Source organism: Balaenoptera ricei, chromosome 21 (genome assembly GCF_028023285.1).
Source record: "Balaenoptera ricei isolate mBalRic1 chromosome 21, mBalRic1.hap2, whole genome shotgun sequence".
Taxonomy (NCBI): domain Eukaryota; kingdom Metazoa; phylum Chordata; class Mammalia; order Artiodactyla; family Balaenopteridae; genus Balaenoptera; species Balaenoptera ricei.
The window spans coordinates 10,919,785-10,933,964 of record NC_082659.1 but is presented as its reverse complement, the minus strand read 5'-3'; the positions used below and the strand labels follow the sequence as shown (position 1 = coordinate 10,933,964).

Genomic DNA, 14,180 nt, shown 5'->3' with positions numbered 1-14,180 from the left:
AAAAAACAAGTCTATCATTTTGGTATTTGTTTTGACATTTATTGTCCTGTGCTAGAAAGAACATGACCACTTTGTTACTTTGGAATTTATTGTGTTTTCCTTTATTGCCAAGTACACTTTTCATGATATATGATCATATTTCATAGACCTTCCACGTATACTTTTTAAGAATTACAGTCTCTGTTGGGTATTAATTTCCATGCAAATGTAACGGTGCAAGCTTGGGAAGTGTCTGTCTCAAGTCTCTGTCTCTGCCCCCTTTGCCCCACCACTGTGCGCTGTCATGTTTCCTTACAATGATGTATGTACGTTGGTGGGACTCGCCTGGCACATCTCTTTTTAACCTTGTACTTTCAACCTTTTTCTTCCTTTGCTTGCAGGAAACACAGTGGACTCCTGTGCACTTTCCTTCACCACAACCCGGTGTCAGATTGGCTTCACTGTGTGCGTATCAGGCGAGCAGACTTTGCTTCGGTAACAGTTATGGTGACCCAGATGGAACATTCGTGCTGAGTGGTTTCCCACCTGTGGCACATCAGCCCCTGGCTGGTGGCGGCTCTGGGATCCTGTCCAGCAGCTGCCCGGGCGCTTTTGTCTCAGGGACAGCCCCCAGTGCCTGCCGCTGACTGGGCATCGCTGGGCCACGGTGCTTTCGATTCCCTGAAGAAAGCAAGGCTGTGGTCCTGGTCTGAGACACCTGGTAAGTGGTGGAACCTGTGTGTCAACACCAGGTGTTCTTCCCTACTGGGTGCGTTGGTTGGGATTTTCCTTTTGGGGAGAGGGGAGGCATAGGACTTAGTCATCTGGTTTTGAGCAGAGCACCACTTTAACTGGGTTTTCCCTTCTGGGTCGAGGAGTCTCTCGGTCATCCGGCACTGCCTACAGTCACCCCCGTTAGACCACGGCTCCTCTGCACCCCGGTTGGAACAGCAGGTAGGAAACTTTCCATTCTTGTACTAGGGAACTGTGACCCTGAGAAGCCCTGGACACGAGTCTGGTTCTGGTGACACTGGCTGTGTGAAAGAATGTGAAATCAGAGCTCTATTCGATCTTGGAGTCCCCTAGGGTGTATTTTACAAAACTGGGACATTTTCAGCTAGGCTCCCACGTAAAGGAAGAAAATGTTTATTGTAACACTGCTTAGCCCCATTATTTCTTGGGGTCCAGGGAGAAATGGCCCCAGTAGCTCTCTAAATCACGCCACCATATTTCATCTAAAACTGGGGAAGGTAAATGGTATGAAATTCCTTAGCCTTTATGCTATTGAATCAAAGTGAGCCTTTTGGAATGGGTTTGGCTCTTATCTTGGGTATGTATGTGTTTGTGTCTTGGTACATGAGTTCAAACCCTGTTTTCTCTTCCTGGTTTTGAACCTTGCTAGGGGGTCCTGGTTTTGGGGGAGACCCCACTGGTAGGAAAGAAATTGAAAGAATTGTTCTCAGAGACCGTCCTGGTATTGACCCTCGTTAGAGGGCCCCGGTAGCCTGAACGTGGTGTAGACCCTCGTAGGAACTGATGATTGATAGCTGAATCTGCTCTTGAGCCCGATTCAGAGCCGCCTACAAGTTTGTCCGGAGGTGAGCTGTGTGAATGTGAGTGAATGATATGTACTATTGTCTGTTATTTAAACTGAATCGGCTATTTGGGTACTGAAGGAAATCTCACCTTGAAAATGGCCAAAATAATGGGGCTCTCTTGATGTTCTAAAAGACTGGTTTTTGCATATGCAGTGAGAGGAAGCTGGCTTTCTAAGAGGAACTTGCTTTACTCTCCCTGTGCCTTTGAGATACAAATGTTCTGACGATCTCCAATTCCTGAGACTGAAGAGAAAAAAGGGAAGGAGAGTTTTAACTCAAGCAGAAAAACTGAGATCTGTGTCTATATGGGTGTCTGTGTATGTTATAGAGATATGTCTTTACCTCCAGATGCTATCAAAATTAATTTGTAAATGAGCTCTATGTAATTGGCTTAAAGGAAATTACTTATCTAAATTCTCAGAAATATAAAAGTAACTAACCCAAATGAATTTCAGGGTCACATGATCTGTGAATATTCAGTATTAAATTAATATCTGGTGTTAAAGTTTAAGCTTGTTGATGCCTGAAGACAGAGATGCCTTCAGAGGCATGAACTATAATTTTTATTGTATTTAGGAAAGTTAATAAGATCTTATTAATCCTGTTACAGAATCGTCACAAGGAAAATAACTTGATACAATGGAACTTTTAAGTAAGTTAAATGTAAATAAAGGTAAGATTTCTGGGAGTTGAACTTTGGGAATAACTATGTTTTAGAAAATCTACTTAAAAATAGTCTCTCCAGATTTTGGCAACTTGAAACTTTAGAGTTTTGCTAAATGAGTCTAAGGTTACCCACTTTTGTCTTACAAGAGAAAACCTAAACATGTTTGGGTTTTTTAGACACACGTCTTATACCACATTGAGGAAAGAAATTATGCTATGAGAAGATGTATGTTTCTGGAGGTTGTAGAATATATTCATAAGTTTTCCAATCAGGAAACGGTGGTATGATCACAGTTGCTTCTTGTTTTTGCCAGAGATTAGTTTTTAAGGGTTAAAACTTGTAATATATGTATGTAAAGCTACTAAAATAAGGGAAACATTTCAGTATATACGAAAAGTAGGATGTTTGTTTTCATTAAAAGAAGGTATATGAGGACTGAAAATGCATTTTGTTAAAGGGAAAAGTAAAGCTGGTTATTTCTAAATGGGAAAGAAAATAAGGGACAAGCTAATATGGAAAAAAAGAACCCAGAACCCCAAAGCATCTGAGAGAGATTAAACTAAGATTGCTCGGTATGTTTAATTACATGGGAAGCATTCTCAAATGAGTGATAAGCCTCCTTAGGTTATACTGTATGGGTAAATGTTAATATATTCTAGAAATTGTATGGAATTCTGGAAAATCTGGTGGTCCTGATAAAATGTCATAATTCTAGTTTTGTTAATTGAGGTCTATTTACTAAGACTCACCTCCCAGGTAGCTCATTATGTTACGTAATTTTTTTTAATTTTTATTTTATATTATATAGTTGATTGATTAACAAGGTTGTTAGTCTCAGGTGTACAGCAAAGTGATTCAGTTATACATATACATGTATCTATTCTTGTTTAAATTCTTTTCCCATTTAGGTTTTTACATAACATTGAGCAGAGTTCCCTGTGCTATGCAGTAGGTCCTTTTGTTGGTTATCTATTTTATATATAGTAGTGTGTACATGTTAATCCCAAACTCCTTAACTATCCCAATTATGTTACATAATTGTCAAGTTTTAATTGAATTGTTAAAGGACACTCAAGTTTGTTTCTGAAGCTTATCACAGCAATCTCTCTTTGGATAAAGATCACACATACTGGAAAAGGCATCATTGAAAGGACTGTCTCCAACCTAGATGGAAGGACTCTTACGAGGTACTTTTTTTTTTAATCAAGCATCAATGATATATTTTTTTATTGAAGTATAGTTTACTTACAGTGTTGTTTCAGGTGTACAGCATAGTGATTCAGTTATGTATACATATATATCTGTTCTTTTTCAGATTCTTTTCCGTTATAGGCTCTTACAAGATATTGGGTATAGTTCCCAGGGCTATACAGTAGGTCCTTGTTTATTTTATATACGGTAGTGTGTGTATGTTAATCTCAGACTCCTAATTTACTTATCAGGTACCCTTAACTTGCTCAGGCACAGTGAGACTGAAGGGAATTGATACAAACTCGTATGTCACAACTTCACTAGAGGATCTTCTTTCTAGCCTGAACACTGAGGGCAACACACCCTGCGACCCTCTCCTGCACCCTGTCTTTAAAAACCCTCCCCTAAAAGATGGGGTGGTGCCACAGGGGGTTCAGGTCTTTTGAGCGCAAGCTGCCCGTCCTCCTTGTTTGGGCCCAGGTTGGATGCCTTACAAACGCTGCACCTTCCTTCACCACAACCCAGTGTTGCACCCAAGTCTGGTTCACTAACAATGGGCTGGGAGAGCTCACCAGGTAGCCATGTCTTTTCTCACCTGTCAGACAGGTGGGACAGAGCCCGTGTAAATCATCTGCCAGGTTGTAGAAACTCTCTCCTCTCTTCCAGCCCACTATACAGGTGAACCTTGAATTGCATGGGTCCACTTAAAGGTGGATTTTATTCAATAAATATATTGGAAATTTTTTTGGAGATTTGCAACAATTTGAAAAAACTCAGACAAACCACACAGCCTAGAAATATTGAAACAAGAGTCAGGTATGTCATGAATGCATGAAATACATGTAGGTACTAGTCTATCCTTACACAGGCATAAGGCGAGTGGTATTCGATATAAAATTAAGAATGTTATAGTGCTCTTACTGTTTTAGATCTTTGTGTCTCTCGTAGTTGGGACAGACGGTGGATTAGCCTATCACAGGTAAATGTCTTTTTATGTAACAATGTTTCCAATACTGTGTTATGAATATGACTGACGTTATAAGCCATAAAAAACATGTAACGAGTTATTCATTACCATATAGGCTAGGCCACTGTGAAGCACTCGTGTCAACCGCACCAGTCTACTGCTGACTGACTGAAGAAAAACGCACAACCTTCAGGTTTTTTGGGGGGCCGTACTGAGGACTATAGCCTGTCAGACAGCCCTCAGAGGTTACAGAGGAGCCAGGGTACGTAGGAGTTTTTTGCTTGAAACAGGAAATTCTGAACAAAGATTCCTGCTAACCACAAAAACAGGCATCTCAGGTTAATGATTTTAGTGCTTTTCTATGCATGAGAAGATGCAAGAGTCTGGGCTCAGTGAAAATATCCTTTAGTGAAAATATCCTTTAGGTGTGCATCTTAACTAAGGCCAGTATCCAGAGCACAGAATGGTGCCTGGTATCCTCCATTCATGGCCAGTTTGTCCCACAGTGCTGGGAATTCTCATTTTGTAGGTCAGATGAGGACTTGATAGGCCAATGTTTTATTTTTGGATTAGGCCCTGTTGATAACCTAAAATTCTCTGGATCACCTGTCCTAACTAATCTGTTATGATCCGGGAAGTCTTTTTCCTTGTTTCTTCTCATATCTAGAGTGGCACTATTCCAATTATTCAATATAGAGTCATATATATATATGACTGACTGCCTCAAGATTTTAGCCATCATTCATTTTGTCAAAGGCCTGGTTACACATTGGGTAATACAAGAGACAATGATCTTATAAAACAGACAGGATGTCATACAGGTAGTAACATTAATAAAGTCATAAGTAGGGATTTAAGCCATGAGGTTCTGGAACCAAACCAGCTCCCTAAAACGATCACCAAGACTAGGAAGTGAATCACTTAAGGCAGAAATCTGGTTTTTCGTGTGGGTCATTAAATGCATCCTATTAGAGTAGAGGATTTGTCTGGTATGAAAACACAGCATTCAGTTTGAATTATAGCACAGGTGCCTCCTTGAGATGCTATAAGGCTATCAAGGGCCATGTGATTTTGTAATACCACTTTTCTCATCACAGAGGCCTCAATGATTAATCATTTAGGGGCTTTTGGGTGAATTCTGTTAAGGCTTTGATATGGGAGGTCCATCTTCCAATCCTACTAAAAGCATAAAAATAGATGCTACATGATCATACGAGGGGAATACAGATCTCTTGGTAAATTTGCTGGAGTCATCTCTAAATTAGCACACAAGTGGCCTTGAGCCCTAGGGAATCCTGAAGTACATCTTCCCATCCATCCTGGAAGAAGCCAGGGATGTAGACTGGTGCCACAAAACCACTGAGTTCCACTGGGTGCAACCCAGTATACTCCTGGGCGCCTGACCCAGTCTGTTCCATATCAATCACTATCTTTAAGGGAAATGATGATACACTGACATTTTTCATTAAGGCACCCAGCCTAATTTTCTGGTGTTATTAGGCTGAATATCTTCAGTGTGATTTAATTGTTCCCAACATAGGGAGGCGCCTTAAGGGACCACAGCCTGGTATTAGCCATATAAACCTATCCCATAACTGAGGGGGTATCCCTCCTAATAGGAAGTTATAATTTTTGACCGAAATTTAGCTGTTGCTCTAATTGAGCTTGAGTAACTTTAAGGGAAAACTCATTTATGGCCAAAGTCAGAGCAAGAATGCTTGACTGGCCAAGTGAGGGGTTCCCATAGTAGCATCAGTTGCGGATCAGACAGAACTTTAACTTCTTTTTTCTAAAGTTTTCTATGGGCCATCCAATCAGAGCCTTGGAGAGGAGAAACCCACTAACCAGAAGTAGTGGATGTAGGTAATTGACCACAAACCCAACAACTGGAATGACTTCTAAAATCTGCACAGGATCGTACCCATGATAGAAAAACATTTGATTCATGTGCAGAAAGTCCAAGAAATCAAGAAAATGTTATTAATAATCATACGGTAAGGTCCAGCATCTTGGGATAGCTGTCTCCTTCTGATGTCGTCGTCTTCTCGTCCTGGCATTGGTGTTTCTTTCCTATCAGAGCATCGCTTTAAGGGGAGTTTGAGGTCAGCAGTCCTCTCTGTAGACCAGACCGGTGCCTTTTTAGGTGGGAAATATGAATCCAAGAGTCAATTACCTTCGATTTTGCTGTGCATGAGCTACTTAAAAGAACCTGATAAGGGACCTTCCATCTAGGTTGGAGAGAGTCCGTTAAATGATGCCTTTTCCAGGTTGCAGGTCATAGGGCATCTGATCATCATTTAAGGAAAGAGTACTGTGATAAGGTCCGGAAACAAGCTTATAATGTCCTGTTAATGCAATTACACCCTTGCAATAACGTAACATACCCCTTCTCATTAGTATAGGTTCATATAGTCCTTCATCCAGTCTCACTGGTCTCCGCCTGATCAGTTCAAAAGGAGACAAATGTTTTCCGAAACGGGTGGATCTGAGGTTGAGGAGAACCAATGGAAGGGCCTTAGGCCAGGTAAGGAATAAACATTCATCATCTTAGCCAGCTGGGTTTTAATTGTTCCCTTTGTTCTTTCTACTAACCCAGAGGACTGGGGGTGGTAAGCACAATGGAAATGCTGCGTAACGGGCCCAATCTTAACCATTTGTCCAGTAAAATGAGTTCCTCTGTCAGCATGTGGTTCTGAGGGGGCTCCCCAGATGGGCATCACTCTTCGTAAAATAAATTCCCTACCGATTGGGCTGTGGCCCTTCAGCATGGGATGCCTCAACCCAGTGTGAAAACATACAAATCATAACAAGAACATACTGATAACCTTGAGAGGGGGGCACTGTATAAAATCAGTCTGCCAAATCGCAACGGGACCTGCAGGTCATGGCAAATTCCCTTGAGAACTATGTAACGGCTTCCCTAGGTTATATTTTGGACAAGTGGCACATCTTGAATAAACACCTCCTGAGCTATCACAAAAGCCTTTAGACAATTTTTTACCCCATAATACCGTCTTATCTGGGTTCCAGTGTATTAACTCGTGAATATATTGCAAATTAGGATATTGAGCTTCAAACGGAAGGATAGGCTTCCCATCTGGGTGTATCCACAGCTCTTTGTGTGCGTTCAGTCTTCCTCCCTTGTGTGTCCAGGTGTCTGTTTTCTGGTGCTGTTCCTTGAAACTTTACCATGTCAGTAAGGTTGCTGGGAGGCTGAAAGGGAAAGGCAGTGATTAGCTGGTTGTTTTTGTTTTTCAGAGCCTCAGTCTTGGCAACGTGATCAGCTAAAGAGTTTCCTTTTGCTTCAGCAGTGTCAGCCTTTGAATGATACCTGAATAGCAAGTGCACCTGGCAGGAGACTGGCATCCAACAAGTCTGCTACATGTTTACCATTTTTAATAGGCTGTCCTCGGGATGTTAGAAATCCTGGTCCACCCCAAAAGCACAGCGGCCGTCTGTAAGTATCAGCAGGCTTTCCTTCTGCCAGCTGGCAGGCTCTCAGTGCTATTAGTTCAGCCTGCTGGACAGAAGAGACATGAGACGAGGGACCATTTTCTAGGACAGACACTGGAGGAACAATGGCAGAGCCAGCCTGGCACCTCCCATGAGGTCCTCACAGATACGCACCACCCATGAGTAACAAAATCAGGTTTATCCATTGGGCTTTCTTGAAGATCAGTCCTGGGGTAGAAAAGATATTCATTATTAACATCTGATTCTTCTGGGAGCAAGGTGGCTGAAGTTTGTCACACCTGTGGGGAGAGATTTGGTGAGAGCGAGACAATCTCATGAGAAGTTAAATCGGCTTGAATAATGTGTGTGATGGGTTTAGTAAAGCTTCCATGGCATGGGGGACAAAGAATGGTGAGAGTGTGACTCATGATGCAGCACAGCTGTTGCTGAGACAGCCCCGGGACAAGGAGGGGGGGAGAAGCCCTTGTTTACTGCAGCTAGCTGCTGGCCGTATATCCTACTGGTGGGTAGTAACCGCTGTGTTGCTGGGTTAATACTCCATGTGGCACCTTTGTTTTCATGTACAAAGAGAAAAATGGGTAAATCATAATTTGGATGCCCCAAGGCTGGGTTCTTTTTAGGGTCTCCCTGGCTTCAGAATGTTTTATTTCCCAACGAGGTTCAGCTTGGCCTTGTTTAAACAAGTTATATAATGGTTGGGCCACTAAAAAAAAAACTTTGTAATCCAGTTCCTGCAATAGCCTGCAGGGTCTAGAAATCCCCTTAAATGCCCTTTTGTCCTGGGGCGGGGAAAGCCAAAATGTCTTGCACCATCAATTAAAGGTCCTTGAGATATCATTTGTCCTAACTATTTCACATTAGCCTTACAAAACTGTAATTTTTCCTCGGACACTTTGTCCCTTTGAGCTAGTTCCTGAAGTACAGGCTGTCTTCCTATTTATCAAAGAATTTGAACACAACAGCAAATCATCTGCACACTGTGTCAGAACTGACTTATGAAGAAAAGCTAGGTCATCTAGGTACGTTCTTAGTGTCTGGGGACGGTGAGTATAGCCCTGCCGCATTGCACTCCACGCACGCTGCCGTTCACCCCGAGTAGAGGCAAAGGGTACCGGCCACCAGGACGCACAGGGGTGCTGAACAGTGCGCTGCGGAGGCCACAGAAAAGAAGTCACTCTTCTCAGGAACACAGGACGGTGAGGGATGGGGGTTGGCACTACACAATGGCGAGGAGTAATGATAGCACTGCTAGAGCTCAAACCCTACACAAACCTCCAGCCCTTGCCATGAGGTCTTCTAACTGGCAGAGTGAGTGTGTTCCAAGGGCCGGTGCAAGGCGTGAAGCCTTTCTCAGTGTGAGCTGGTGGCAGGTGTTATTCCCTCCATGGCTTCCTGCCTCCATAGGGGTACTGACGCGGTTCTTCTCATCTCTGGTCGTTTTAACGGGCGGTGTGGAACGTATTTCCATATGTCAGTAACTCTTCAGGTACTAAGCCTAGCAAATCTTAGTCTGCATCACCTTGACCATGGGTCACAAACATTGTATGATGAAGGAAATCAGCTCTAAAAACATCTCCCCCTTAGGAGTAAGGAAATATGGGCTTCATAAGTTTCTAATAAATCTCTTCCTGTCAGGTGAATAGGGGTGCTTTCTACTAGAAACGATGAGTGCCTTCCTTTAAGTTCTCCTAAGTAAAATGCTGAAGATAATGGTTTAAGAGCCTTAAGAGGTGCAGTAGAAATCCCTACCATCTACACTGAAGTATTACTTCATGGGAGGGAGCCTCTGATTTTGATTTAAAACTGAGAAGGTGGTCCCTGTATCTATTAGGGCTTTGTTTCTCTCTGTCTTGTGTACTTCTCCCAGGGTGTTACATAAGAAAGACTCCCACTGTTCCCTCAGAGGAGCCCTATTCTTGTGTAACTCGGTATTCTGATCTGAAATCTAGTCTGTTCTTGAAATCTTTCATTTTTCTATAGTTCCTTCTCCAATGTTTTTTTTTTTTTTTTTTAACACAGTAAAAGCAAATGCTAGGTTCCTCTGTCAGTCGAGGATTGAACCAGGGTTTGTTAACTGTAGCCTGACCTTGCTTACTTAATTGGCATGATTGAAGGTTCACGATTTTTTTTTTTAATAAATTTATCTTTAGCTGCGTTGGGTCTTCATTGCAGCACGTCAGTGCATGGGCTTTCTCTAGTTGCAGTGCGCAGGCTTCTCATTGCAGTGGCTTCTCTTGTTGCGGAGCACGGGCTTCAGTAGTTGTGGCACGCAGGCTCAGTAGTTGTGGCTCGCAGGGTCTAGAGCGCAGGCTCAGTAGTTGCTCCACAGCATGTGGGATCTTCCCAGACCAGGGCTTGAACCTGTGTCTGCACTGGCAGGAGGATTCTTAACCACAGTGCCACCAGGGAAGTCCCAAAGGTTCACGATTTTTATAGATGTATCCTCTCCTTCAATGGTTTTGAAAAGCTGGTCAGCCAGTGTGGTAAGGGCATTTGTATGTAACGCTGACCAACCTAAGTTGTGTTTTTTAATTACAGTAGCCAATTCCTCACTTATACCTTCTAAAATGGACTTAAGCAAAGGATCATTTTGGTGATTAGAGAACATTTCAGGTGTTATGCCAGTATATTGTTTAAAAGTTCTCACACCTCATAATCTAGGATTTTATCTTGTTTTTGTTTGCAGTGCTGAATTTTTGTCCAGGCTATGGCTTTTGGGAAAAACTCTGGGATAAATGAGTAATTTATGAGCTAATTCCTTGCATTCAACTCGAAAATCGAAGTTTGTTAAGGGGTGTTTCCATTCTGCTTTCTCTATCCATTGCCTTGCTTTACTTTCAGAAAGGAATAGCTGTATTAATGGATACAGATCTGCAAACCCAGACTCATAGGTTTGGATGGTTAACTCGTATTCCTTTGCATATCCCAATGGGTCTTGACTAGGCTCAGGAAACCCCTTAGCCAAAGCCCTAAGTTTTGTTCAAGTCCAGGGTGTGTATGTAAACACAGAGGACAGTTCACCTCTTCCTGTGAAAGGTTTCTCCTTAAAGGGGGATAGAAGTACTTCTGGTTTAATGTCCTCCTTTCCTGAGGGGAGAGGAAGCAGCAAGGGGCAGAGCTGATGGAAGAGAGAAGGGAACAGCATCTGCGTCAGTGGGTTCAGATAAAAGCAGAGGGAGAGGCAGGGTTAATACTGGCAGCTTTCAGAAATGTTGATAAAGTAATTTTTGGTTGATTTCCTGCGGAAGCTTATCCTTTCCTCTTTTAGAAGCTTCTAAATATCCATAAGCATTCCATTCCGTCTGTCTGATCTTACGGACTGCTTTCACTAGCTGCATATACAAGAACATTCTGGAATGTCAGAAGAACCCAAATATGGCCATTTTAGGTTGTGATCTCCTTTAGTGTGGTTTCTCCAATCAAGTAAGTATTTGCAGGTATAAATTCCATACATATTGTACATGAACCTGGCCTGGGTGTTAGTTGGAGGCTAGCAATCTGTCCTTCCTTTTTGTTTTGAAAGCTTTGTTTCCCATTGCAAGGTCGATTTGTTGAGATAAGAATCATTAGTGATGATCCCGTGGTGGGCCAGTGTGCTGGTTGTGAGCTTGATTCCTCTGGATTTTAGCCTAGAGCCACTGCAGCGCTCTTACAGGTCCCTACCTTCTGTAGCCTAAGACCATGGTGGGGGCTTGCAGCACTGAGTGGCCGGCTCTTATGTGTGTCCCCAGCTGAGATGAGTGGGTTTCCCTCTACAGACGGCAGCTCAGTGTGAGGACTTACCTCCAGCGCTCCCACCAGTTTCCCAGTTGCCTGAGAAAGCCAGTGCCGTCAGGAAGGAGATGTCAGGAAGGAGATGCTCATCAGGGCTTCCAGCTCCGAAGAAGGGACATCTTCATTTTTAATCCAATACTTTCTGTTAAAGTCCAAATAAAAGAAAAATGACATGTCAGTCTCCCACCTAATTTCCCAGTCCAACCAAACTCAGTGTCTTTCAACTGAGTAAAATCTTCCCAATCTCTCTCAACTGGGATAACCCAGGTACTTCTTGAAATTAAATTCAAGGAAAACCTCCTCCCCTCCAGTGAGGACTTAATCCACCACCGAATACAACAGGATCAGCCAGTAACAGGAGATCTGAGACCAGGAGGGCTCGCCAAGGAGACAGGTGGGCACAAGAGGTCTCTGCTGGCCAGTCCCCCTCCAGTCTCTGCAGGGCTCAGGCAGAGGAGAAGCCTGCTCCGCGTCCCTTCAGGTCACCAAAGCTGCTGACTGAAGGAAAACATACAGCCCAAAAGCTGTAAGTTAAAGTTTTAAGCCCAGGAGACAGCCTCTCAGGAGGTAAGGGAGGTGCCAAGATGCATAGAGTTTTTGTTGGAAGACAAGAATTTAGTCAAAGATTACTGCTTACCACACACACCAAAGCCCCAGACAGTTTAGGTTAATAATTTTAGTGCTTTTGTATGTATGGGAAGATGAAGAATCTGGCCTCACTGAAATTATTCTTTAGATGTGCACTTAACGATCTAGGGCTGGTACCCAGAGCACAGAATGTTTCCTGAATCCCCAAAGGGCACGCTGTCAGGGCAGCTGCAGCAGCTGATGGCTCGATCGTGCCCGGTGTTCTTTGTTACTGGAATGGCAGGCGACACTCCTTGTCCACACTACATCCATCATATTGCTGCTGCTTCGTTATCAATGCGTGGACCATTATACCTGTAAATAAAAATGAATTTTCACATTGTTTTTGATGTCTACTGTTAGTAATACGTGGAACCTCTGCAGTGTTTTATATCATAATACTGACATACTGACAGATGACTCATCTTGTAAACGTACATCATTGATAAATGCAGTATTGTAAGTATTCTCTTCCTTATGATGTTAACATTTTCTCTAGCTTACCTTTCTGTAAGAATGCACTGTATACACACAACATAGAAAATATGTTAATTGACTACGTTATTGGTAAGGCTTCTGGTCAATAGTAGGCTATTAGTAGTTGAGTTTGGGGGAGTCAAAAGTTACACGCAGGGGAGAGAGAGAGTTCGTTCCCAAGATGGCAGAGGGGAGACCCTGAACTCGCCTGCTCTCATGGGCAAACCAGAATTACAGCGTGCAAAGAATACATTGTTGGCAAAGACCCAAACCTACCAGAAAAGATCTGCAAGTGATAAAGAAGGAACCACAACCTGGATAGAAGGGGCCGAGTCACAGCACCGTCGAGACCCCCAGAGGAGGGAGAACAAGGTGGCAGCAGAGGGCGTGGAGCTCACCCCCTCCCACAGACGTCAAATGCATCTACATGTGGAGCAGTTCTCAGGGGAACTACGTGGAAACTGGCAGAGCTGCTGTACAACCAAGGCTGCAGCAAGATACGTAACCAGCGAGGACAGGAAGAAAAGCATGGGTTCGGGACCCCTGCCCCCGGGAGGGGACTAAGAAGAGGGAGATTGTGCGGGTGGACACTTGCCCTTGGGAGTGAGCCAGTCAAGCCAGACTGGGCATCCCAGGCCTGGGGCCCTGCACAGTGGAGACAAGCCTCCCTTGGCTGGCTGGAGAAGCCTAGGCTCCGTTCATGAGGAGTGCACAGGTGCTGGCTCGCCACTGGACAGGCTGGACAGAGGTCTGACCTAGTGGCTCCCACCCTGCCAGGCACCCCAGTCCGAGTGAGGAGACAGGCCAGGCCCTCCATGCCCCCACCTCAGCAGTGTTTCTAGGGCAGCCAGGCCCTGGGAGGAGACTCAATCGAGGGCCACAGGGGTGGCCTAGGGGCCCGGGGTGAGGTCCAGATGGGGTGGTGGCAGCCGCTGTCAGTGCACCATGCAGGCAGCCCAGACCCTCTAAGAACAGTGGGGCTGCTGGAACCCCTGCAGCACACCACAATCCCCCAACTCCCAACTGAGGTAATCCACTCACCCACCCACTCCACGCCACAGCCCTGCACTAGGTCTCAGACAGCCACACAGGGGAAAGACGCGACGCTGGGCTGCATCCGAGCAGAGGGGCAGACACCAGCACAGACCTCTAATCACACGAGCCCCACTTGCTCTAGCAATCCCCTCCTTCGGAGCAAAGGCCCCAATGCAGAAAGAAGGAAAAACACACTTCAAGGAACAGAGCCAGCTCAAGACTGACCCTCAGGGCTTCCACTCCAGCTTGGGAGGAGACGCTCTCCCCCCAAGTCCTGACAGGGTGGGGATGGCCACTGAGCACAGAAGCCCTGCCCACACCCTGCACAGGTTCCAGCTCCTGCAAACCAGCCGCACACCCTGAGGGAAGACGTGGCTGGTGTCCACATCAA

At 44.3% G+C, this 14,180-nt stretch overlaps 1 long non-coding RNA gene across 17 annotated transcripts in view; it reads right to left on the bottom strand.

Moving 5' to 3' along the window:
• Positions 1 to 3,106: 3,106 nt before the first annotated feature.
• Positions 3,107 to 14,180, bottom strand: part of LOC132356670 (uncharacterized) — a 51,035-nt gene continuing 39,961 nt past the window's right edge. For 7 of the 17 annotated variants that reach the window (XR_009499948.1, XR_009499959.1, XR_009499962.1 and 4 more), the window contains 2 exons: positions 12,416 to 12,592; positions 3,107 to 11,792 (listed from right to left, as the gene is read on the bottom strand). This is a non-coding gene — a long non-coding RNA (uncharacterized LOC132356670). The remainder of the gene's footprint in view (positions 11,793 to 12,415; positions 12,593 to 14,180) is intronic. The other 10 variants (XR_009499957.1, XR_009499953.1, XR_009499952.1 and 7 more) reach the window with 10 other exon arrangements.